This window comes from Phascolarctos cinereus, unplaced genomic scaffold (assembly GCF_003287225.1).
Source record: "Phascolarctos cinereus isolate Bilbo 61053 unplaced genomic scaffold, phaCin_HiC Scaffold_4;HRSCAF=312, whole genome shotgun sequence".
Classification (NCBI taxonomy): Eukaryota; Metazoa; Chordata; class Mammalia; order Diprotodontia; family Phascolarctidae; genus Phascolarctos; species Phascolarctos cinereus.
The window spans coordinates 277,627,062-277,651,311 of record NW_027555847.1 but is presented as its reverse complement, the minus strand read 5'-3'; the positions used below and the strand labels follow the sequence as shown (position 1 = coordinate 277,651,311).

The window sequence follows — 24,250 nt, the reverse complement described above, 5'->3', positions numbered from 1 at the left end:
TATCTATATCTATATCTATATCTATATCTATATCTATATCTATATCTATCTATATCTATATCTATACCTGTATCTATATCTATATCTATATCTATATCTTATATATATATCTATATATCTATATCTATATCCATACATATAATTTTTTCCCTGTAACTACCCTAATACTGACAAAGATCTCATGAATTATAAATATCATTTTCCCATGCGGGAATGTAAACAGTTCAGCCTTAATAAGTTTCTTATGATTTCTTTTTCCTGTTTACCTCTTCATGTTCCACTGGAGTCTTGTATTTGAAAGTCAAATTTTCTATTCAGTTCTGGTCTTTTCATCAAGAATGTTTGAAAGTCCTCTATTTCACTGAATGACCATTTTTTCCCCTGAAGGATTATACTCAGTTTTGCTGGGTAGGTGATTCTTGGTTGTAATCCTGTCTTCTTTGCCCTCCAGAATATTATATTCCATGCCCTCAGGTTCCTTGATGTAGAAGCTGCTAAATCTTATGTTATCCTGATAGTGTTTCCACAATACTTGAATTGTTTCTTTCTGGCTGCTTGTAATATTTTCTCCTTGACCTGAGAACTCTGGAATTTGGCTACAATATTCGTAGGAGTTTCCTTTTGGGGATCTCTTTCAGGAGGAGATTGGTAGATTCTTTCAATTTCTGTTTTGCCCTCTGGTTCTAAAATATCAGGGCAGTTTTCCTTGATAATTTGTGGAAAGAGAATGTCTAGGCTCTTTTTTGATCATAGCTTTCAGATAGCCCAATAATTTTAAAATTATCTCTCTTTGATCTATTTTCCAGGTCAGTTGTTTTTCCAGTGAGATATTTCATGTTGTTTTCTAATTTTACATTCTTTTGGATTTGTTCTACAGTGTCTTGTCATAAAGTCATTAGCTTCCAATTCCTCCATTCTAATTTTTAAGGAAGTATTTTCTTCAGTAAGCTTTTGGACTTCCTTTTCCATTTGGCCAATTTTGCTTTTTAGGGCATTCTTCTCCTCATTGGCTTTTTGGACCTGTTTTGCCATTTAGGTTAGGCTATTTTTATTTTCTTCGGTATTTTTTTGGGGGTCCTCTTTAGCAAGCCGTTGACTTGTTTTTCATGATTTTCTTGCATCACTCTCATTTCTCTCCCCAGTTTTTCCTTTACTTCTCTTACTTGCTTCTCAAAATCCCTTTTGAGCTCTTCCAAGGCCTGGGACTGATTCATATTTTTCTTGGAGACTTTGGATGTAGAAGTTTTGACTTTGTTGTCTTCTACTGGTTGTATGTTTTGATCTTTTTTGTTACCAGAAAAAGATTCTATGGTCTGACACTTTTTGCAACGTTTGCTCATGATCCCAGCCAATTACCTGAGTTACAAACTCTTTATTAAGGTAGAGGTCCGTTTCCAATGTGGAGAATGTACTTCCCCAAGCTTTGGGGGTTTGTACAGCTATTTTCAGAGATCCTTCTAGGGACCTGTAAATTTTCAGTTCTTTTAAGGTGATACGATAAGGGGTGAGGTTTTTATGCATTTCCTGGCCTATGCTCTGGTCTATGAGTGATCACAAGCACTCTTTTCTGCCTTGGAACTATGAGGAGGATTTTATCTCTATCACCACTACAATCTCCACCATGCCTGTGCTGATCCTTGCCCCAGGACTGCCCCTCAGAACCGTGACCCAGATCCAAGCACGGGCAAAGCAAGAGATGCCTGCCTCAGCACTGGCAAAGTGATCTCTGCAATCCCACTCTAATCAGCCACTGGATTCCCCCTCAGTCTGTGGGCCAGAAGCTCAGGAGGCAGCCAGAATCCCTGGCTGTGCTTGGGAACTGGGGCTGAGACCTAACTTCTCTCTCACCACAGAAATAGACTTTTCCCACTGATGTTATTCTCTCTTTAAGCCAAATCCTATGAGATTAAGATTCACTCATTCCCTCTCACCTCTCTCTGTTTCCCTTCTACTGTAAAATCCTTTCTTGTCTGTTTTATGTGTTATAATTTACTCCATCCTACCTCTCCTTTTCTCCTCTCTGTATAATCTTCTCTCACCCCTTAATTTTATTCTCCAGATATTGCCCTTTCATCTTCAACTCACCCTGTGCCATCCATCCATCCATCCATCTGTCTATCTATCTATCTATCTATCTATCTATCTATCCATCTACATATATATAATTTTTACCCTCCAACTACTCTAATACTGACAAAGGGCTCATGAGTTACAAATATCATCTTTCCATGCTGAGTGTAAACAGTTCACCTTAATAAGTCTTTTACGATTTCTCTTTCCTGTTTACCTCTTCATGGTTTTCTTTAGTCTTGTATCTGAAAGTCAAATTTTCTATTCAGCTCTAGTCTTTTCATCAGGAATGCTTGAAAGTCCTGTATTTCACTGAATATTCACTTTTTCTTCTGAAGGATTATACTCAGTTTTGCTGGGTAGGTGATTCTTTACCTCTATATTTACCATGGTGGCATGGTTGTAGTCCTGTCTCCTTTGCCAGCCAGAATATTATATTCCAAGCTCTGTGGTCCCTTAAAGTAGAAGCTGCTAAATCTTGTGTTATCCTGATTGGGTTTCCACAATACTTGAATTGTTTCTTTCTGGATGCTTGCAATATCTTCTCCTTGACCTGGGAATTCTGGAATTTGGCTACAATATTCCTAGGAGTTTTCCTTTGGGGATCTCTTTCAGGAGGTGATTGGTGGATTCTTTCAATTTCTATTTTGCCCTCTGGTTCTAAAATATCAGGGCAGTTTCTCTTCATGATTTCTTGAAAGGTTATGTCTACGCTGTTTTGTTTTTTTAACATGGAACTCTTCACGAATTTTCGTGTCATTCTTGTATAGGTGCCATGCTAATCTTCTCTGTATCATTCCAATTTTAGTATATGTGCTGCCAAAGTAAGCACTAAGCTCTTTTTTTGATCATGGCTTTAAGATAGTCCAATAATTTTTAAATTCTATCTCTTGGATCTATTTTCCATGTCAGTTGTTTTTTCCAATGAGCTATTTCACATTGTTTTCTAATTTTTTCATTCTTTTGAATTTGTTTTACGGTGTCTTGATTTGTCATAAGGTCATTAGCTTCCAATTGCTCCATTCTAATTTTTAAGGAAGTATTTTTTTCATTAAGCTTTTGGACTTCCTTTTCCATTTGCCCAATTTTGCCTTTTAGGGCATTCTTCTCCTCATTGGCTTTTTGGACCTTTTTTTTCCATTTGGGTTAGGCTATTTTTTAAGGTGTTATTTTCTTCAGCTTTTTTTTGGGTCCTCTTTAGCAAGCCATTGACTTGTTTTTCATGATTTTCTTGCATCACTTTCAGTTTTTCCTCTACTTCTCTTACTTGCTTCTCAAAATCCTTTTTAAGCTCTTTCATGACCTGGGACCAATTCATATTTTTCTTGGATGTAGTAACTTTGACTTTTTTGTCTTCTTCTGTTTGCATGTTTTGATCTTCTTTGTCACCAAAGTAAGATTCTATGTTCTGACTCTTTTTGTGCTGCTTGCTAATGATCCCAGCCAATTACTCGAGTTATAAACTCTTTGTTAAGTTAGGGGTCTGTTTCCAGTGTGAAGAATATACTGTCCCAAGCTTCTGGGGTTTTGTGCAGCTGTTTTTAAAGATACCTCTAGGGATCTGTAAATTTTTAGTTCTTCCAAGGTAGTATGATCAAGGGTGAGGTGTTTACTCCTTTTCTGGCCTGTGCTCTGCTCTATGAGTGACCACAAGCACTCTTTTCCATCTTGTAACTGTGAGGAGGATTCTCTCTTCACAGCCACTACAAGCTCCACCACTCCAATGCTCCTTCTTGCCCCAGGACCACCACCCAGAACTGTGACCCACATCCAAGCACAAGCAAAGCAAGAGAATCCAGCACCAGCAAAGAGATCTGTGAAATTCCCCTCTGATCAGCACTAGATTCCCCCTCATTCTGTGGGCTGGAAGCTCAGGAGGCAGTCACTGCCCCAGTGCTGTGCTCAGGGACTGGAGGCTGGGACCGTGCTTCTCTCACATCACAGACACAGACTTTTCCTACTGACCTTCTGTTTTGTTTTTGGCATTCATGTTGAGAAGTCTGGAAACTGCCACAGCTATCCATGATTCAGTCCTCTGAAGTCTGCTCCAGGTTCTCTGAGGCCTGTGTGCCCACACTAAATTTCCTTCCTCTCCCAGCCCAGAACCATATACCTTTCCAATTAACCATCCAAATTGTCTTGGGCTGGAAATTTATTTCACTCTGTCTTTTCATGGGTTCCACCACTTTAGAATTTGTTTAGAGCCATTTTTTTACCGGTATTTAGAGAGGTTTTTTGGGAGAACTCAAGCAATTCACTGCTTTTACTCCACCATCTTGGCTCAGCCGAAATGAGACATTCATAGACCACAAAAGAGCTAACAAAAATAAATTTGCTTGCCCATAGCTTGGAAAGGATATTCAGTAAGAATACAGCATTCAATGAATTAAGTGCAGATTCTTTACCTCTATATTTACCATGGTTGCATGCTATTGTCAAGGGAAGAGCTCTTGACTCTTTTTACCCAGGCTTTTGAAATTAGGTCACCAGGAAGCTACAGAAATGACTCAAGTCTTGGTTTCCTAGGCCAATTAAGTCTTCAAAATATTTTCTATACTTTAAAGGGGAAAAAATAATCTAGTCTAGCCTGCCATGAAGCCAGGGCCTTAGGAAAAAGTAGCTCAGGCTACATGTCAGGGCCTTAGTGAATATTGCTTCTACTACATCCTGAATGAGGGCTATTATAATCACCCCTACTTAGTTTCTCTACTTCACATCTCTCCCTTTCTCATAAGCACAGGTTGGATGATATCACTAACCTGATCAAAACCCTTCTGTTGTTCCCAGTTCCTTCTGGATATAATATAATTTCTTCTGCCTGGCCTGTAAGATGTTCCACAGTCTGGGTTTCATCTATCTTTCCAGCTAGAATGGCTTGTAGGATTGTAGTGTCACAGATTTGAAAAAGATCTCAAAGGTGGAGTTCAACCCTCTCATTTTAATAGTTGAGAAAAACTGAAGCAGAGAGGTTAAGTGACTTTCTGAAGATTACAGAATAAGGGAATATTTGAGGTAAGGCTCAGACTCAGGCCTTCCTGATTCTAAATCCAGTGCCCTCTGCTAATTTCTATTTTTTTAGGGCAAAGCAAAATATCTCTGGATTTAGAGAGCCTAGGTTCAAATCCTACCCCAATATTACATCATTTATGACCTTGGGCAAGTTAATATCCTTAGGCATCATTTTCATCATCTATAAAATTAGGGGTTCGACTTAATGGTCTTTGATACTCCTAAGTTCTAGATCCATTATTCTATTTTCCTGATCTTATCCTAGTTAGGTCAGCAAGCATTTTAAAAATAGCTTCCATGTGCTAGTCATTGTGCTAAACACTTCAGATACAAAGAAAAGTAGATGGGTAGTAGATAATATGCAGATAGATACTTGCATATCATCAATTAATCAAGTTGATTTTATTAAATGCTTACTCTCTTCCAGGAGCCATACTTAGCAGAAGATAAAGAAAATACAAAACAAAGCAAAACAAAACAAAAGAAAACTTGGCTCCCCCCAAAGCATATTACAATTGGGAAAATAGTTATTCCGGTTTTCTTTCCCCAATATATATAGTTAAGCCAAGTGTTTCTGAGTGATTATGAATCATTTTCAGGAGGTTCGTAATGTTCTAGGGCTTGATGCGATCAGCACAATTTCATACAGAAAGATGATCATCTAAAGAAGCTTTCTATCTAGATTGATGTCATGGTCCTCTTTGAGAAGGACAAGCAGCAGCAGTATGTATATGATGTCTTCTCTAATAAAATGTAAGCTCCTTGAGGGAAGGCAATGCTATTTCTATTTCCCTCTTGCACTTAGTATATTGCTTTACACATAGCAAGTGGTTAAGAAATTCTTTCTGATTAATTATCTATAAAATGAATATAACATCACACTTATAGGGTTCAAACCTTAGTGTTATCAGAATGTAAACTATTATTATAAACATTGTGATTCCTTCTAAATATGAGCTATTATTATTTGGCCTGTCCTCTACCTTCTCTTTTAGCTCTTTCCACTCCTCTAAACAAAACATCAACAAAAGATAGTGTTGTGCAGATCCTTAAGTGCCTAACTGATTATCAGGGAAGGAAATTATAAGATTCTAATCTATCTCTATTGCAATTTTTTCTTGAAACATGCATTGATTCCGGGAAGAAAGACTGTTAGTAGGAGCTTCTGATATGGGAAAACACCATGACACTCTGAGAATCAGGAACCTTGTTTTATTTTCAACCCTCTATAGATTCTATAAATGGTGCCTGCTTGCTTCCCTTTTGATTTCAACAGCTCCCTGAAGGGATTTGGGCATAAAAACATTCTACCCAGGATTTGATATTAATGTTATCTAATCTTCCCATCCCCTTCTGGTTTTTTCATTATCCTTCTGTGTATCTTTTCCTATCATCTTCCTTGATTCTTTAATTTTAATTTTCTCAAGTTATATACATAATGTTACAGTTCATGTTCAAAGATTTTTTGGTAGAGCATTGCAACATGGATTAATTTGGTTTGATATTAATCAAGTCCACTTTTGGATCATAAAAATAATATTTAAAAATTCATAGTGAGCTTTGGAATTGCCGATGACACTTACTACTGAAAAATTCAGAATTAAATGTATACTATTAACTTATATATTACAAATATAAAAATCTTTAGGATTATAAGTGCCTATTTATTAAGTAATTGATATAAGACATCAAGAAATTTTGAAAATCTTGCATTAATATATATCTATATATACATATGTATGTGTATATATACAATATATACATATATATGTATATATATATATACATATATATATATATATATGAAATATGTATATATATATTTAGAATAAAGTAAGAGACTTCTCCAAATAAAATATTCTTTTGTCTGGGGTTTCTGTTTTTCCTCAATTTCTTCAAATTACTATTTTTCTACCAAATTTACTCAATCATGAGTCTGCACACTTAGGTTGCATGTTTTCTGAATCTAGAAAAGTACTTTTGAGTTTCTTCTTCAACGTTTCTAAAAATATGTGATTTTTATTGGTGCAATTATTTCCTTCTTTGAATAGGATTGCAAACTCTCCTCATTTTAGTAGGTGATCTACGTGAGTTTCTGTGGGCAAAACATTCATCCATTGGCAGGCAGCCTTCTGTTGTGGAACCTCTTAGAGTTTAACCTGGCTGGTCCTTATACAATAGACACCCCCATTGTTATTAAGCTTCTGCATGAAACTTGTTAATACTTGCCCGAACCCATTGTCCACTTGGCACAGCTTTTAAGAACCTAATGTAACTTCCACACTATGCTGAGTCATCAGAATATCATTTTAACAGAGAACTTTAAGCTTCAACAAATTTTTCCCAAACCAACTTTCTACAATCAGATGTCAAACCTTAATACTTCCTTCATATCTGTGTAGATATAAAAAATAAGAAATGAAGAGTTAAAAAAAATGATAATGTGAAAGGTGACCATCAAGTAATGATTTCCTGAGAAGCACTCTAGAAAAATTAAAAAGGGTGCCTGATGAAATACAATTCAATAAACTAAAGGAAAAACCAGGAAGATCCGCCATCTATTCTAGGACTGTACAAGATGAATCAAAGCCTATAGACACTCTAATCAGTAATGCGTAAGGTGGGCCTGAAGCCAGCTGAATCTCTGATCGCAGTCTTTTGGTGTCATACTAGGGGGCAAAGTCAGTTTCCAGTAAATGGTGGTCCAAGGAGATGAAAATGTGACTGAGTGGTATGCTCTGTAGGCCCCTTTAGGTGGACTGATGCCTGTGTGTCTCTGATATCGAACTGCAGCCTGCCAGGGCACTATCAAGGGACAAAACTGGCTCCTAGTAGGTTGCTATGCAAGTAGACTAAGACAGGGCAGAGACTGGCACATATATCCCTGTATCTAGGAGACAGAGACAGAAGACAGAGGCAAAAGGCAGGTCCTGACCCCAGCTCTGAGCCAAACTCTCCATCCCAGTTCAAGCTTATATAAAAAGGGCAGAAAAGGTGAAAAGGACCTGGCCACTACATTCAGAACTCTGGCAGAACACTGGTAATGATATCCACCCTGAATTGACAACTTTACTAGGACCTTGCCAACCTATCTAAAAGTATGGGAAGAGATAGAGATTGCCTCAACACCAAATCCCATTCAAGGAACTGAGAATAGAGACATAAGTAAACAGAAGAAAGCTCTGATTACAATGAAAAAATTCTAAGTGTTAAAAGATGCTAGAGAGATAAATTAAGAAGAACTTCATAATAATATGACTCAGAAAAAAAAAAGAATGACTTGGCTACAAGGTCTCTTAGAATGGATGGAAGAAATAAGAGATTAAAAGAAATGAAATTAGAAATTTTGAGGAAAAAAATTAAAAGAGAAAACAACTGGAAAGTAGAAAACCTTATCCAAGTAAGGAATATATGGAAAACTAGAACTGGACAAAGAGGAGCCAATGATTCAATAAGCAAACAAGAGATATTAGAATAAAATCAAAAGAATATAAAATGAGAACAGGTTAACTGTTTACTACCAAAAATAATTAATCTGAAAAACAAGACATGTAGTAATAATTTCAAAAATCATTAGAATCCCTGAAAAAATGGCCAAAATACCTTTTATGTATCATGTTTCAGCAAGTTATGAAAACAAAACTCCACAGAACTATTAGATTCAGAGAGCAAAGTGTAAAAAGGAAGAATCTATCACTCATTTCTTTAAAAAAAAACCCAAAATTTCAAATTGAAAACACCCAGAAACACCATGGACAAAACCCAGCATTTGCCTTTTAATGCATACACTTTAGGGTACATTATACCATCATATTGTAGACAAACAAAACAAAAATGGCAGGTAGCCAGAAAGAAATACAAATAGTAAACACTGTCATTAGAGTCACACAAGATTATGCTGCAACAATGGTAGAGGAAAAGAATCTTAGAATATACCATAAAGCAAAAGAAAAAAAATATTTACAACCAAACATAACTTATCTCTTCAAACTAGGTAACATGAAACAGAGAGAAAACTATTCCCTTAATAGAACAGACTTTCAAAAATTCCTGATTAAAAGAATAAATTGGGTAGAATCTTTGGAAGTCAAATACAAGAGACAAATCAACTTAGAAATCAAAGAACTGGAAACAAAATGGTAACCTTTCAATTGGAATTGGTTAAATGGATCGTGGTATAGGAATGTAATAAAGTACTACAACAAATAATGAATGCAGTGTATTAAAAGAAACCTGGAAAGACATAAGCTGACATTGAGCGAAGTGAAGAAAGGTAGGAAAACAAATTATACAATGACCTCAATAGTGTGAAGCAAAAGTGTTTCAAAAGATTTCACAACTTTGATTGTCACCAATTGTGACTTCAGAAGCTTAATGATGAAGGGAAGTTCTTAGGTTTATTTAAAATCCTCTTTCTTGTTTTTCTTTTTAGATTGAAATCTTAATGTTTGTTAAGTTCATTATAAAAAAGGAACTTTTGAAAAAGAAGTGAGCTCTGAATAATTCCTATCTTTCAGTTACCTGCATTTATGCCTCTGACCATGTCAATTTGGTATATATGAAGTAAAAAAGAGAATAATGAAGATCTTATATCTAATCAAGGTTTAGTGGAACAGTGTCGGTATAGCACTGAGTGCAAAGAAATGCTTTATAAATACTGTAAATCAAAAATTTAAACATTGGGCCACATACAGCTTATAGCACCTTGAAGGCAGCTCAAACCAGATTACAATGCAATTGGGAAATGCTTAACAAAATAAATAAAAATACAATAAAATATAGATAAAATTACATTTTAAACTTGTCAGCATGCAACCCCTAGGGATCTTTACGCATAGATTAGTGGCCCCCATTTCTGAGTTTGACACCACTGCTTTAGATGCTCATGAATCCATCCAATAAATCTAAGAAACATTTATTGATGAATTACTTGGACAACTCCCTCATCGTTTTTTTTTTTTTTTTACTTTAATGTAGTAGATGCAGCTGGGACTAATTTGCCTCTCATGAAAATTCATTGTTGAAGTTTCAATTCCTCATCTACCAATATAAGATTTCCTTTTAATTCATTTATTGTAGTATCCAGTCTACCATTGTTTTTTAAAAGTCCAATTGTGACAATGTTTAAAGCAGTCAGCAATGCAGAATAAACAAAATTATTTTCAACAATTCAAATTTTCTATTGGTATGATATCAATATCTTTAGAAATTTTGTAGCAAGAAAATCATGTAAAGCTATGTGCCCATAAATAAATATGCTAGTCAGAAATATATAACAATCCCCAAAGAAGAATTAAATGGTTCTTAGTTGGAAATATAGCTTTACATATCAGACATGTGATTTAATTTGTGTTGTGTTAAAATGTGATTATTAAATATTCATGAAATATTATGACTAAATGCTCCAACCAAAATCATGTGGTAAAGATAAAATTCAGACTAAGAAGTGTGGTTCCCATTGATATTTACCCCAAATGACCTGCTAATAAATGCCAGATTCTTATATTATAAAATTCTTATGGGAGAATTCCAAAGGATGAACATTTATTTCTATTTGGATAGCTCTGGCTTTCCTTCAAATGAATTGCATTATTATCATGCATGATTCTATGGAGCTCTGTGGAATTATATGTCTCAATTCACATAGCCACAGCAACATGGTTACACAATTATTTACTTTAGACACTCAGGCCAGGCAATTTAGATAACTCCTATGTCTAACAATATAATCTTCCAGGTTTTCTCATATATAAGAGAGTGGCCTCACTTACATGGCCTTTGAGGTCACTTCTAGTTGTAACCAATTTATAAAAGTAAAAGACTTAGGAATCTTAAATTGCCTTAATTATCTATCCAGATTATCCTGACTTTACCACTTTGTTTTGTAGCCATACATATAATTTGGGCTATAAAATCATTTTGTTGTGGAAATTTAAAATGTTTGACTTATTCAAAATATGGGTCTTGGTGTCAAGAGGAGTTAAAATTTTGGTAGTGATTTATAAATGCCACAGATCATTGGTGTTCAAATTTGTTGATCAGAGGCATATCTATGAAATGATTAGAGTACCTGGTATATATTGAGGGAGGTAGTGAATGCATAGCTTCAATGTGGGGCCAAGTTTTGTCACATTTGCATTTGCAATCACTGTCTTTTCCATTTTCAAAGTGTCTTTAGCAGCCAGAGAAAAAAATTCCCTTCTAGCCAAAAAATTCCAACACAATTCAAAAAAAAAAAAAGAGCATGAGTAGCATCCACAAGACCTGGCACTCTCTCCTGGGAATAAAGATTGCAATTGTCATAGAACCAACAGGCCTACTATTTAAAACTTTGGAGCTATCTGAAAGCTTCTTACTTTTTTCATAAATTGAAGACCATATACCTTTAGGCAATTATAAATCTTCTATTTTCATTCAGTCCCTCAGTCAGTGGTTCTTTGCAGGGGGCTGTGTTGAGCTTGATTATGATTGGATAACTCACATTTTTTTTAAAGAAAGTAAAACGACAACAACACCAAAGTCTATTTGCCTTAATTTTTTAAATTTTTATTGAGTCATTACCATTTGGCTTTCACATCACAGTTATTCTCCATCCTATACTACCATTACATTGAATCCTTCCCTGTAACAAAACAAGATACTTAAGTAAGTTAATCTATGTTTGACTATATATAGCACATTCCATATCTGCATACCCCACCATTCTTGAGAAGAGAAAGGTATGTTTCCATAATAGTTACTCAGGACTGTGATTGTTCATCACAAGGCAGGACAATTTGAATCCTTCTTTAGTTTTGTAACCATTTATGTTATAATCACTCTATAGATTTTCTTTTTTGTTTTCTTCACTTTGCATCATCTCACATAGTTCTTTCAAGTTTCTGATAAGACCTCATACATATAATTAATCATAGTGAAGTAATATTTCATTGCATTTTATAGAAAAATTTGTTCTTTCATTCCTCAATCAATGAGCACATGTTATATTTACAATTTTTTGTCACCATGGAAAAGGTTGCTATGAATATAAATATTTTATGTATTATCTTTCTTTCATTGTATTTTTTGGGGTTGGATGTTCAGTAGCGAGGTCACTGGATGAAAAGATATAGTTTAGTGATTTTTTCCTACATAATTAAAAAAAATTCAAGAATTAATAATGGACTATTTCACAGCTCCGCCAACAGTATGTTAGTATGCTTGTCTTCTCACAGCTCCTCAAATATTGTGTTTTAGTCATCTTTGCTGGTTTGGTATCTATATTTTTCACTCCCAATAAAATCTATGGTGAGTCTATCCTAACTTCCTCTTCTCCTAGCAAAAGACATAACAATCCTTCTGCTTAGCTCATATTTCCCATTGACTCCTTTTCAGCATATGAAATAACATTTGTTTCCTTTTCCAAACTTACTCTTAGTGAGCTGGGTTATGCAAATCACCCGGGATCTCCAGAGATCTCCAAAGGGAGGGAAGAAAGTGGTGAAAGGAGAGGAGAAAAAGGACTGAGCTGGCTCCTCTTGGTGCTTTCCCCCCTTTCAATCCACTTACCATCAAGCTGCCAAATTGATATTTGTGAGTTGTAATGAATTAAATAAAATGTGTATTGTTCCACTTGCCCCTTTACTTATTCAAGTAAGCTATTGACATCAATATTGGAGAATGAATAAAGGAAAAGGCATGGGCCATGATGCATCACCATTGTCTAGAAAAATTCAATCAATATAATGCAATTACTACAATGACTAGTCCAAAGCAACTCAGACACTGAACTATACAGCAAGTGTAGGCTTCATCTCCTTGAGGAGCATAAAACATGGAAACCGAGGAGAATAATGGTTTAGAATAAAGGCTCATTTGAAAATCTTTGGGTGGAAAGATTATAACATTTTGGTCCATAATTAGAATATCATATAAGGCAGTAGAAATATCACTAAAAAAGATAAACCTACTTCACTGGGTACAGGACTTTTTTCATAGCCCATATATTGCTCTGGATTGCAGTTACAGAGGGAGGAGGAACACTAGCAGGAGAAGAGACTTGGTCACAGAGCAGAAAAGAGTACTTGTGGCTGCTCAAAGGCCAGAGCACAGGCCCAGAGAACATGGGAACATGATTTAGACATAAAGGTTTTTACCATAAGCAAATTATGGGAGCATGGAATAGTTTACCTGTCAGATCTATTGGGAAGGGAACAATTTATGACCAAAGTTAAGATGTAAAAAGGATAATTTTAATTACATTAAATTAAAAAGGTTTTGCATAAAGAGAACCAAATGCAACCAAGATTTCTCTGATAAGTTTCTCTGATAAAGGCCTTGTTTCTTAAATATATAGAGAACTGAGTCAAATTTATAAGAATAAGAGTCATTTCCCAATTGATAAATGGTCAAAGGATATGAACAGGTAGTTTTCAGAAGAAATCAAAACTATCTATAGTCATACAAAAAAAATACTCTAAATAGCTATTAGAGAAATGCAAATTGAAACAACTCTGAGGTACCACCTTCTACCCATTAGATTAGTAAATATGACAGAAAAGGAAAATGATAAATGTTGGAGGGGATGTAGGAAAATTGGGACACTAATGTACTGTTGGAGTTATGAAATAATCCAACCATTCTGGAGAACAATTTGAAACTATGCCCAAAGGGCTATAAAACTGTGAATATCCTTTCACCCAGCAATAACACTACTAAGTCTGTATACAAAAGGGTTCAAAGAAAAAGGCACAAGACCTATATGTACAAAAATGTTAATAATACCTCTTTTGTGGTGGCAAAGAAGTAGAAATTAAGGGTATGTCCATTAATGGGAATGGCTGAAAAAAATTGTAGTACATGATTATGATGGAATGCTACTGTGTTATAAAAATAATGAGTAGCATGCCTTCAGAAAAACCTAGAAAGACGTACATGAACTGATGCAAAGGGAAGTAAGCAGAACTGGGAGAACATTGTACACAGTCACAGCAATATTGTATGATGACCAATGGTGAAGGACTCAGCTATTGTTAGTAAACAATGATCCAAGACAATTCCAAAGGACTTGTGAATGCTTTCAACCTTCAGAAAAAGAAATGATGGAGTCTGAATGCAGATGAATGTATACTTTAAAAAATATTATTAGTCTTGTTTTTTTATTTTTTTACTTATGCTTTCTTTTACAACATGACTAATATGAAAACTTCACATGTATAACCTATATCAAATTACTTGCCTTTTCTATAAAGGAAAAAGAGAAGGAAGGGGAGAGAGAATCTGGAACTCAAAATTAAAAAAAAATGTTAACAATTATTTTATACATGTAATTGTGCAAAATAAAATATTTATGAAAATTATATTCCAGTACAATGAACAACTAGAGACAGATGACTCAATTGGCATTCTGTTGAAGTTTCAGATTCAGGACAAAATGTGGCACTTGTAATTAATTCAATATTTTTATTTTTATTTTTATTTTATTTTATTTTATTTTTCTTCAGCCAGAGGAAAAGTTTATTAGTGATAAATCACATAGGCTAGGTGACGTCTGTAAAGATGAGCAGGCATGAGAAGGTCACAGCCTTTTGGGCCTGAGATTCTCATCCGGGTGATGCCCGTAAAGACGAGTGGGCATGAGAAAGTCTCAGCCTTTTGGGCTTGAAATACTCAGCCCTGAATGAGGGCCAGGGTAGATCTTATATACTTTGGGTGACCAGGGAAGGGTCTGGGAAAATGGTCTGGAAAAATAGTCTGGGTGAGAATTCCCAGAGATTGGAATGTCTAAGAGATTGAATAGACAATGCGAATAGATAATGAAGGATCTGAAAGGTATCTGTATGAGATTAAAAGGTAGGCTAAGACTTTCAAAGGGAGATGAGAGGCTGGGGCCTGTAGACAAAGGGGAGCCAGATTCCCTTTGGTGCAAGGGGCTAAGACCTTGGCTTGGGCCACACCCCATCATTTCCCCCTCAAACAAATTTAACCCAAATTCTTTTGGGGAAAGGGGGGGCGAAGGTCTAGGCTTCTGAAACTGCTTTCTGCTGGTAAAGGGCGTAGAGCTGTCTCTGCCTTTCTGGGTCCCATTTGAGGGCTCAAACTTCAAAACCCGACTGATGCTAGGCTAGAGTCCTGTTGGCTCCAACCCTGGAAGAAAGGAATCTGGCAAGAATATTTAGTAAACATGGACCAAAGAAACACAAGAGAAATATGATCAGTAGTGGAATGAGAATAGGCACCAGTATAGAAAGAAGCCAGAACTCCCAAGAAAAAGATGATTTTGGAGCACTGAAGTTATTGTGAATTTCTTGCATCCAACTAGCTTTTTCCAAAATATGAGCAGTGCAGAACTCTACCTGCCCAGAACTGTTGTTATACATGCAACAAAATGAGTTTGCTAAAGCACATAAACTCCCACTCAAGGCAAGCAAGTACTTTAGGGCTATTCTATTATCTAGAACTACTTTTGCTAAGGAATCTAAAGCTTGCTGGATTTCCTGGAGACCATAAGCTGTCACATTTGCCAACTGGTGAATAGTCTCTGAAAGGTTAGAGAGAATATGTTCATGTTGTAGATTATACCAGGGCATAAGATAGCCTGCTCCCTCTTTAAGACCAGAGGACATTTCCCCAAAATCCATCAAAAAGAGGCTTAACAATCAAACTACTATTAGGGATCCAGAGTCTACAAAATCTATCCATGCCTAGAAAAGTTTGAAATTGTTTCTTAGTGGCTGGGACCAGGAGTTGGTGGCCCAGAAACTTTATAGACTGGCATGTTATCTGGACTTTGTTCAAAGAGACCCTATAGCCTTGAGTTCCCAAGAAATTAAGCACTCCTGAGGCAGAGAACAAAGAAGTCTCCTGAGTGGGGCTAGAAATACAGAGAAGGGAAAATACTTTAGGGTCTTGGAGGTGAACAATAGCTGGGGTGGCAAAAGTATCCCAAATTGTCTCCCACACTTCCAGGGGAACATGGGGAGGTCTGGCACACAGAGGGAAAAGGGAGATGGGAGGCTTAACTAGAGAAAATTAGCTCTCCAACTTCACCATCAGGTCCCTTCCCAACAAGGGGGCAGGGCAAGAGGAGAGCATAAGGAAGGAGTGTTTAAACAACAGATTCTCAAATAGGCAGGGGGAGGGGTATGTCTGGAGACATCCCTCAGTTACCTCTGGAATGCCCATGACCGGATAGGTCAAGGAGCAAATAGGGCCAGAGTAATTGGTTAAAGCAAAGAACAGCCATGATAAAGTGGGTAACCTTACCTTCAGCCTCGATTTCTGCCCAGGGCTTGGTGAGAGAGATAGAGAAAGTGGGAGTTGCCCAGACCCAGGTTCCTTTGTCCTCCCCAGTCTTGAGAAGACTGGAGGAAAGGGTACTGGGGGGGGCTGCTCTACCACTTCTCCTACCTCGGGGACAATCCTTCCTCCAATGTCCCTCCTGACTACATCTTGGGTAAGGTCCTGGAGGCTTCTATCTTGGGGGCTTCCTCCAAGGGGGCTCCCTGGAGGGGCACTCCTTGGACCAGTGAGCCTCCCAGTGGCCTCCCCTGCCCAAGTTGCTGGGCTTTCTTCGAGGGGGTGCCCTGGAGGGAAACTCCTTGGACCAGTGACCCTCATGGTGGCATAGAGAGCAGGTTTTCCCACTGCCCAAGTTGACAGGAACACCCTTGGGTCTTTTCCTGACCATGGCAGCAGCCAGGAATCGAGCATGTTCTTTGTCTCTAGCCCTCTGCCTGAGTTTTTTCTCCTCTGCTGCAACTAGGTCCCTGTTGTTAAAGACTCCAAAGGCAATCTCCAACAACTGGGCCTGAGGTATTTGGGGTTCCATTGCCAATTTCTGTAGTTTCCTCCTAATATCTGGGGCAGACTGGTTAATGAAATACATGATAAGGATTGCTGCCACTTCTGTAGAGCAGCTATTCCTGGGGGGTATCTTGTGGGGTCATTGCTAGTAAAAATGTCCCCAAATTTTGGGGCTTGTTTCCAGATTCTCTTCCTTTCCTCAGGGGTACAACAGGTGGAGAAGAGGACATGCAAATCACCCCAAGAAAGTTCAAATTGTAGGGACACATCCCTGAAGCCCTCAGTAAATTTAGTTGGATCTTCAGAGCATCGACCTAGCCTTTCCTTAATCTGGGTGAGATCTGAAATGGAGAATGGAACATGCACCCTAAGTGTCCCATTAGAAGAGGCGGGTACTTCCCTTAAAGGAAAAAGCCCTGAAGGCCCTGCAGGATCAGGGGCTTGTTGGGGAGGGAGGTAGGAAGTCCCACTTTTCATGAGTGAGGGACTGGAAAGTGCCGGCTGAACTGGCAAGGCCAAGGAAACCTGGCAAGGGGGAAGATTACCTGACACTGGAGGAGGAGGAGGGATCAGAGGAGAAGACTCCATGGCGAGACCATCATCTGGAGCCTGAGGAGGGGTCCTGTCCAAAGTAGAGGTCTGAGGAGGAGGCACCGAGTTGAGAACCTTGTCCGGAGCTTGAGCTGGGGTCTCTCTGGAAGTAGAGGCTTGGGTGAGGCCCTTGCTCAAGGCCTGAGTAGAAGTAGCCTCTAGAGCAGGAGCCTGGGGAGGAAATGGAGGAACCAGAGGAACCAGAGGAGTAGAAGGGGGGGTCTGGGGAGAATGGGGAATAGCCGGAGAGGCCAGAGGAGAATGGGGTGGAGATAGGTGCTGGGGAGGTGGTACCCACAGAGGTTGGGAAGAGGGGGATGCCATAACCCTAGGAGCCATAATATCCCTATTCCCTAGCACTGAGAGAACTGAGAGGTTTGAACTTATGCTTCCTGATAGGGAGTCCATCCTTTATGCTAAGGAAGGTATACCCAGGTCCAAGTGATCAAGCAGAGGAACTGGACTGAAAGCCTCAGAGTGTCAGGCAGAGCTCTAGACAGTCTTGTAGTTGTCTGACCTAAAGGGACCTGAGAGGTCAGGCCTGAAAAAAACTTCCAAGGCAAGGCTGGCTAGCTGCTTGGAAATCCAGGTCCAAGTACTCAAATAGAGGAACTGGACCGAGAGCCTGAGAGCATCAGGTGGAATTGGGGAGGGGGAGGCTTACCAGTTGTGGCTGAAGATGAGTTTGAGATTTGGCAGTTATTTCCCTGTCAGGGAACCATATAAAGAGGCCTAGGACTTTTGGGGTGCTGCTGGAACCCCAAGATTGCGGTACCGGGCCCTGCTTGAAAGAATTCAAATCAAATCTTCTTCAGTCAGAGGAAAAGTTTATTACTGATAAATCACATAGGCCAGCTGACACCTGTAAAGACGAGTGGGCATGAGAAAGTCTCAGCCTTTTGGGTCTGAGATTCTCAGCCCATTCAATATTTTTAAAAAGGTGATCAAGAGTACTCAAACACTTACTTCAGGTTGACATAATCTCCTTCATTTACATATGAAAAAATGTCTAGTCACAAATGGAGGGTGGTTACATAGACAGTAGTGGAACATCTTTTTGGTGAATAGGGCCCCAACCAAACCACAACATGGGTAGCTTTTTTATGCCTTGTATTGAATAGGAAGCTACCTCAGTATGGTCAAAGTTGGTGATGCCCTGGCCATGTCCTGGATGTGGCTACATTGCCTTTTTGGGAAAAATCAAACTACCATGTAGCAGAGGGAGATGTGGAAGGGAAGGGAAGGGAAGGGAAAACTCTGGTATAGGTTCTATCATCTGAAGTCATCTTTAATAAAAATATGAGAAATGAAAAGGCAAATTTTTGCAAAAAATTCTCCACAGCTGACATTTCACATTTAAATAACTGACTGGCAGGTGCAGAAAATACAATATTCCACTGCACTTTTTTTGTTGTTGTTGATTATGAAAGAAAATATTCAATTCACTAGAGCAAAATCTTGCTTTAAACAGTTCATAACCCGTGATCTGCAGTCTCAGGGAATCAATGAATTTTTCCCATTCAGGAAGAAAGAACTCACATTTTTGTTTTCCATAACCTCTAACTGAAATTCAGTTATTTCCTTTTATTATGAATATAGGCAACAAACATTATTCTCATAAGGGGTCCATAGGCTTCACAGATTGCTCAAGGGATCTATGACACAAAATATGTTAAGAACCCCCTCCTCAAACACTCCTCTTCCACAATGTCTTCTAAATATGTATTTAGATCATAGTAGATTCATTGACAGAGGGAACCACAGAAATAACTATTTTAGCTATACTTTAATTACTAGTAACAAGAAAGTTAACAAAAAAGGTAGGGAAATGTATTCTCTTCAAAATATTTGTCTCTCTCATGGAAGGTGCTTGTGCAGAATATAAATGGAATAGGGATTCTCTATGGATGATGAAGTGTTCTAGATGCTTGTTTTTGCATGTGATATTTTATGCTCAGTACCAGAATGTCTTTGATGAGAGGCCTAATGTTCCACACAAACAAACAACAACAGGTAAACAAAGACAAGTGGATGAACAGTGTAACTGTTAAGAAATTGTGTGGTATAGTCAGTGATCCCAACCTAGTAGCTGAAACAAACACAAAATCTCAATCTCAATCTTCTTCTGGTGAGACGATATTTTTGCAGATCATGGGGCACTGTAATTTCCAAGGAAATAAAAGTACAGATGACCTAAAGGGCAATGGAGAAGTTAGAATGGCTAAAGCATATTAAGAGCAATGTTTGCAGGTAAAGGATGCTATTCAAGGTATCATCTAGAAAATATATGATTCAGCCCTTCATTCAATGAGCCTTTATTATTCTCTGGGGATACAGTTAAAGAATGAAGCACTTTGCCCACACAGAGCTTACATTTTATTGTTTGTAAAAGGAGATAGGCCAGTAATTTAGCAAGAATAAAGTGTGAGAGATGGACAATCATAGCTCTATGCTAGTAGAGTTCAGTTCTGGGTGCCATGCTTTAAGAAGAACATGCACAATCTTTAGAGAGTTCAAAGAAGAGCAACAAGGCTGAGTCCCTGTTATGTAAGGATAAGTTAAAGGAACTGGGAATGTTTAGCTTAGAGAAGAGAAGACTAAGTGTGGCAGTGGGTAAGGCATGATAGCTGCCTTATATTTAGAGTTCTGTCCTCTGGAATAGTGCCTACACTTGTTCTATTTCGCCCTAGAAGTCTTTTCAGGAAAAAAAAATGCTTGCAAATAGACATTTTGACTCAATGTCAGGAAAATCTTTCTAATTAATAGAACTATTCAAAAATAAAATGAATGACCTATAGACAGGTAAGTTCTCCCTCCTTTGACTCTCCAAGCAGACAGTTGGAGGGTCATTTGTTAGATATGTCACAGTGCTAACTCCTTTGGTTTATGGATTGAATTAAATCAGTGGTTTGCATTTTTTTTGTTGTTCTTAGAACACCTTTTAACAACCACCACAACAAAATGTATTATGAACTCCCAGGATAATTTAATATACTACTTATAATATCTTTTAGATTTAATCATTGTATTTATAACACCTCAATGATAACTTTTACTCCCCAAAGCACCATATTAAAATTTGTATTGTGTAATTATAGTTATAAAACTATATTCTATATCTTATTATAAAACTCTAAATATAAAATTATAAAACTAATTATAAAATAATTACAAATACTTAATGTAGGGAAATTCTGTAAGAGTTATGAGAATTAAATCAACAAGACCTCATATGCTTACTATTATCTGTAACATTTCCTATTGAATTTCTTTATTTTATATTTTTAATATAAATAATATACTAATGAAATAAATTACAGCTTGGAAGATGTTTAACATAACATAATGATCACATATAAACTTAATATTGATCTTGGACTTTTTATTTTAACAAAGCCTTTTTACATTTGTCTCAATATTATGTAAAGATACTTTTAGATGTGGTTTCATAGCAAGTTTATTTTTGTATTTTTATTTGAAACAAAAATAAAGTAAAAATACTCATACATATATGTGATGGAAAATGATAGAATTTTATAAGCTCTCTCACTGAGTGATGGAAATTCATTTTTATATTTTTATCCATAAAACCATCATTCCATTATAATTCTATGGAACACCACAGAATTATAAGTCTTAAGTCATATAGCCACAGCAACATGGTTACACAATTATTTATTTTTGACACTCAGGCCAGCCAATCTAGATAACTCATATGAGTAACAATATAATCTTTCAGATTATGTTAAAGAGGGCCTTGACCTATTTGACCTTTAATGTCACTTCTAATTGTAACCAATCTGTAAAGTAGAAGACTTAGGAATCTTAAATTGCCTTGGTTACCTATTCACATTATCCTGACTTTACCACCCAAAACTTCAGACACGATTTTCTTTTTTTCTGCCACTGAAACATAAACTGTACTTTTAGAGCAGCTCTGCTGAATGATTGACTGGTGTTGTCAGCCAGTTCATTTGAAAATGTGCCAGATGGAAGAATAGTAACATAAATAGTGGGTAAGTTTAAATTGGAAAGTAATCAATGCTGCAAAGAGAAGCAATATAAGCTTTGTTTCTGAAGAACATTTGTTATGGTCTGAGATGGTTTCAAGATGGCTTATAATGCACATGCCCAGAAATCATGGTTTTCAAATAGACTGGCATCTGTACTGCAACAACACAAACATTCTTGGAATCTTGATCACATAATTACATGGCTGATGAGATATGATTACAGAGTAACAGGGGAATGAGGGAGCTACTCTGATCCAGGGTAGAGAATGCAAATGAGGGTATGTATATGCCTGTAATCATCGATTGGGAATCTATTTGCACTTGAATGACAATTCCCTGCATGAGTTTGAAAACAATTTGATGACTGGTAGAGAAACTGCAAGAATATTTTGTGTTTAATCAGAAGTGGTAAGAATTTGAGGTAATCACTTCAGCAGCACAAAGTCCTTGTGTACCTGATAATGAAAGTTTGAAATTGTTGTGGAAATGACACTATAATTCTTCAAATGTGCACAAACTTATTGTTGCAGAGAAAGATATTCTCAGTCTTTTTAACATAATTGGGCAATTATTTACTTCTTAAAATTCATTAAAGAATTTTTAGTGCAAACATTTCAGACCATATGTATGAGTACTCAAGGGGCTTGCAAACAACTAAACTTCAAGAAATGGTCTAGGTGATCCCTTCCAACTTTCAAATTTTGTGAATCTTGAAAGTCCTAGATAAATACCTTCAATGGATTGGGTGGATCCTTTTACAAGGGGGAACATGACATAACATAACATAACATAACATAACATAACATAACATAACATAACATAACATAACATAACATAACATAACATAACATAATGTAACATATGATATAATAAGATAGGATATGATATAATATTATATGATGTATGATATGATATAATATCATATAGTATAGTATAACATAGTATGACAGTATAACAGTGTAATATAATGTAATAAAACATATTGTAATATAATATCTATACACATGCACACATATATACACATATGAAAACATATACACACATATAGGCATACATGCATATATACACATGCACACTTATATGCATGTGTATATATGAACATATGCATCTGTATGTGTATATATATACATATAAGAATCCATATACATACACACATATACAGTGTATACACACACACATATACATACATATATATATATATATGTACATTGTCTGTCTATATTTTAAAGTAAAAGTTTTTTTTTAAATGAATAACTTTTTTTTGTTGTATCATTGAGACTATTATAAATGGTGGGAAATTATTCTGGAAAGCATAGTGACATTTTTTTTTTGTTCCAGAGATTGCTCTTAATTGTAATGAACATATTGGGATATAAAAACACATTTCTAAGATTTTTGATATTGGATTTAGTTGGGGAATAGCATGAAAATACAATTAAAAGTTGGGAGAACCATAGGCAACTGATAGACATTACAAAGCTCAGGACATCTTGACTTATGTTATCTTCATGATGCCCTAAATTGTTATAATATAGTGGATTAAGCACTGTGTCACATATAAAATAAATATTTATTTAGCACACTAAGCATACAAAACCATGCTAGGCATGGGGAAGATATGAAGTTTAACTATGATGTGATTATTCCTGTCTAGATAGAACATATTTTAGTAGGGAAATAAGATAGTACAATACATGATAAATGCATTATAGAAGCACAAAGAATGTTATGTAATGAAGGAGAAAGTCATTCTAGACAGAAACATCAGGAAAAAACTCTGTGGAGAAGGTAGCATTTGAGTTGGGCTTTTAAAAAATGGGTAGGAACTCAATACTCAAATTAATCAGGGAGGACATTTTTGACATTGGTAAAGGTACAAAGGAGCAGACGTACATGGCATTGTTGAGGTGAGAGAGTAGTTCGGTTTAGCTATGAAATACAGTATGTGGACATGAGTAGTAAAGATTGTTTGGTGCCAGATTGTAGGGGGCATTGAATATCAAGCAAAGGAGTGTGCATTTTATTTCAAGATAATACAGAGTATGCCAACTGTGAGGTGCGCTTTATACACACTGTCAATAGGGAGCCACTAATAGTTTGGGAGCAGTGGAGAGATGTGTATAAGAAAGCCAAGGATCTCCCCCATACACATACTTTGTTCAGATCACTATGCTAGGTGTGACTGAAATAATGAAGTTTGGGTAATCTATGGCTCCTGTTCTCCTTAATCAGTGTTTTGTGAGGAAGTCAAACTCATACATAGGTAGCTATAAAACAGGTAGAGAATGTTTCTTGTCTTCCCTCATTCAGTCACTCAATAAACATCAACTAATGGCTCAAGAGGGGAAAAGGAGGAAAGTATAGTTAGTACAAAGGTGATGGCTATTTTGAGAACTGAGGATTGAAGGGATTGGAGGTCACAGTGAGGATAAAGGATAGGGTTTGGTAAGGGAAGGCAGAGGGAGAGGTGGAAAGTCAATAAATTATGATCAGATAGGGAGATTTTGGAATTCTTGAACATGGAAATGGTATATTTAAGGATGATGGCAAGATTAAGAGTATGGCCAGTTTTGTGTGTGGCTGAAGTAGGGGTAGAAAAGTAACTTATTGGGAATGGCTAGGTTGAGGACCTGAGGAAGCAGGGTGTTTGAGGGGGAGTCAGTATGCATGTTGAAATTCAAATATGAGGACAGGAGTTGGGGAGGAGAGAAAAATTGTAAGCCAGGTGCTGAATTCATGGAGGAAGGAAGGAGAATGACCTGGAGGTCTGTAAATTACTGCTA

The 24,250-nt window shown here is 36.8% G+C and overlaps 1 non-coding gene across 1 annotated transcript; it reads right to left on the bottom strand.

Annotated features, from left to right (window-relative positions):
• Positions 1 to 2,795: 2,795 nt before the first annotated feature.
• LOC144457229 (U6 spliceosomal RNA) lies at positions 2,796 to 2,902 on the bottom strand. The gene has a single exon (XR_013486555.1). It is a non-coding gene; the product is annotated as a U6 spliceosomal RNA (small nuclear RNA).
• Between the last annotated feature and the right edge of the window lie 21,348 nt (positions 2,903 to 24,250).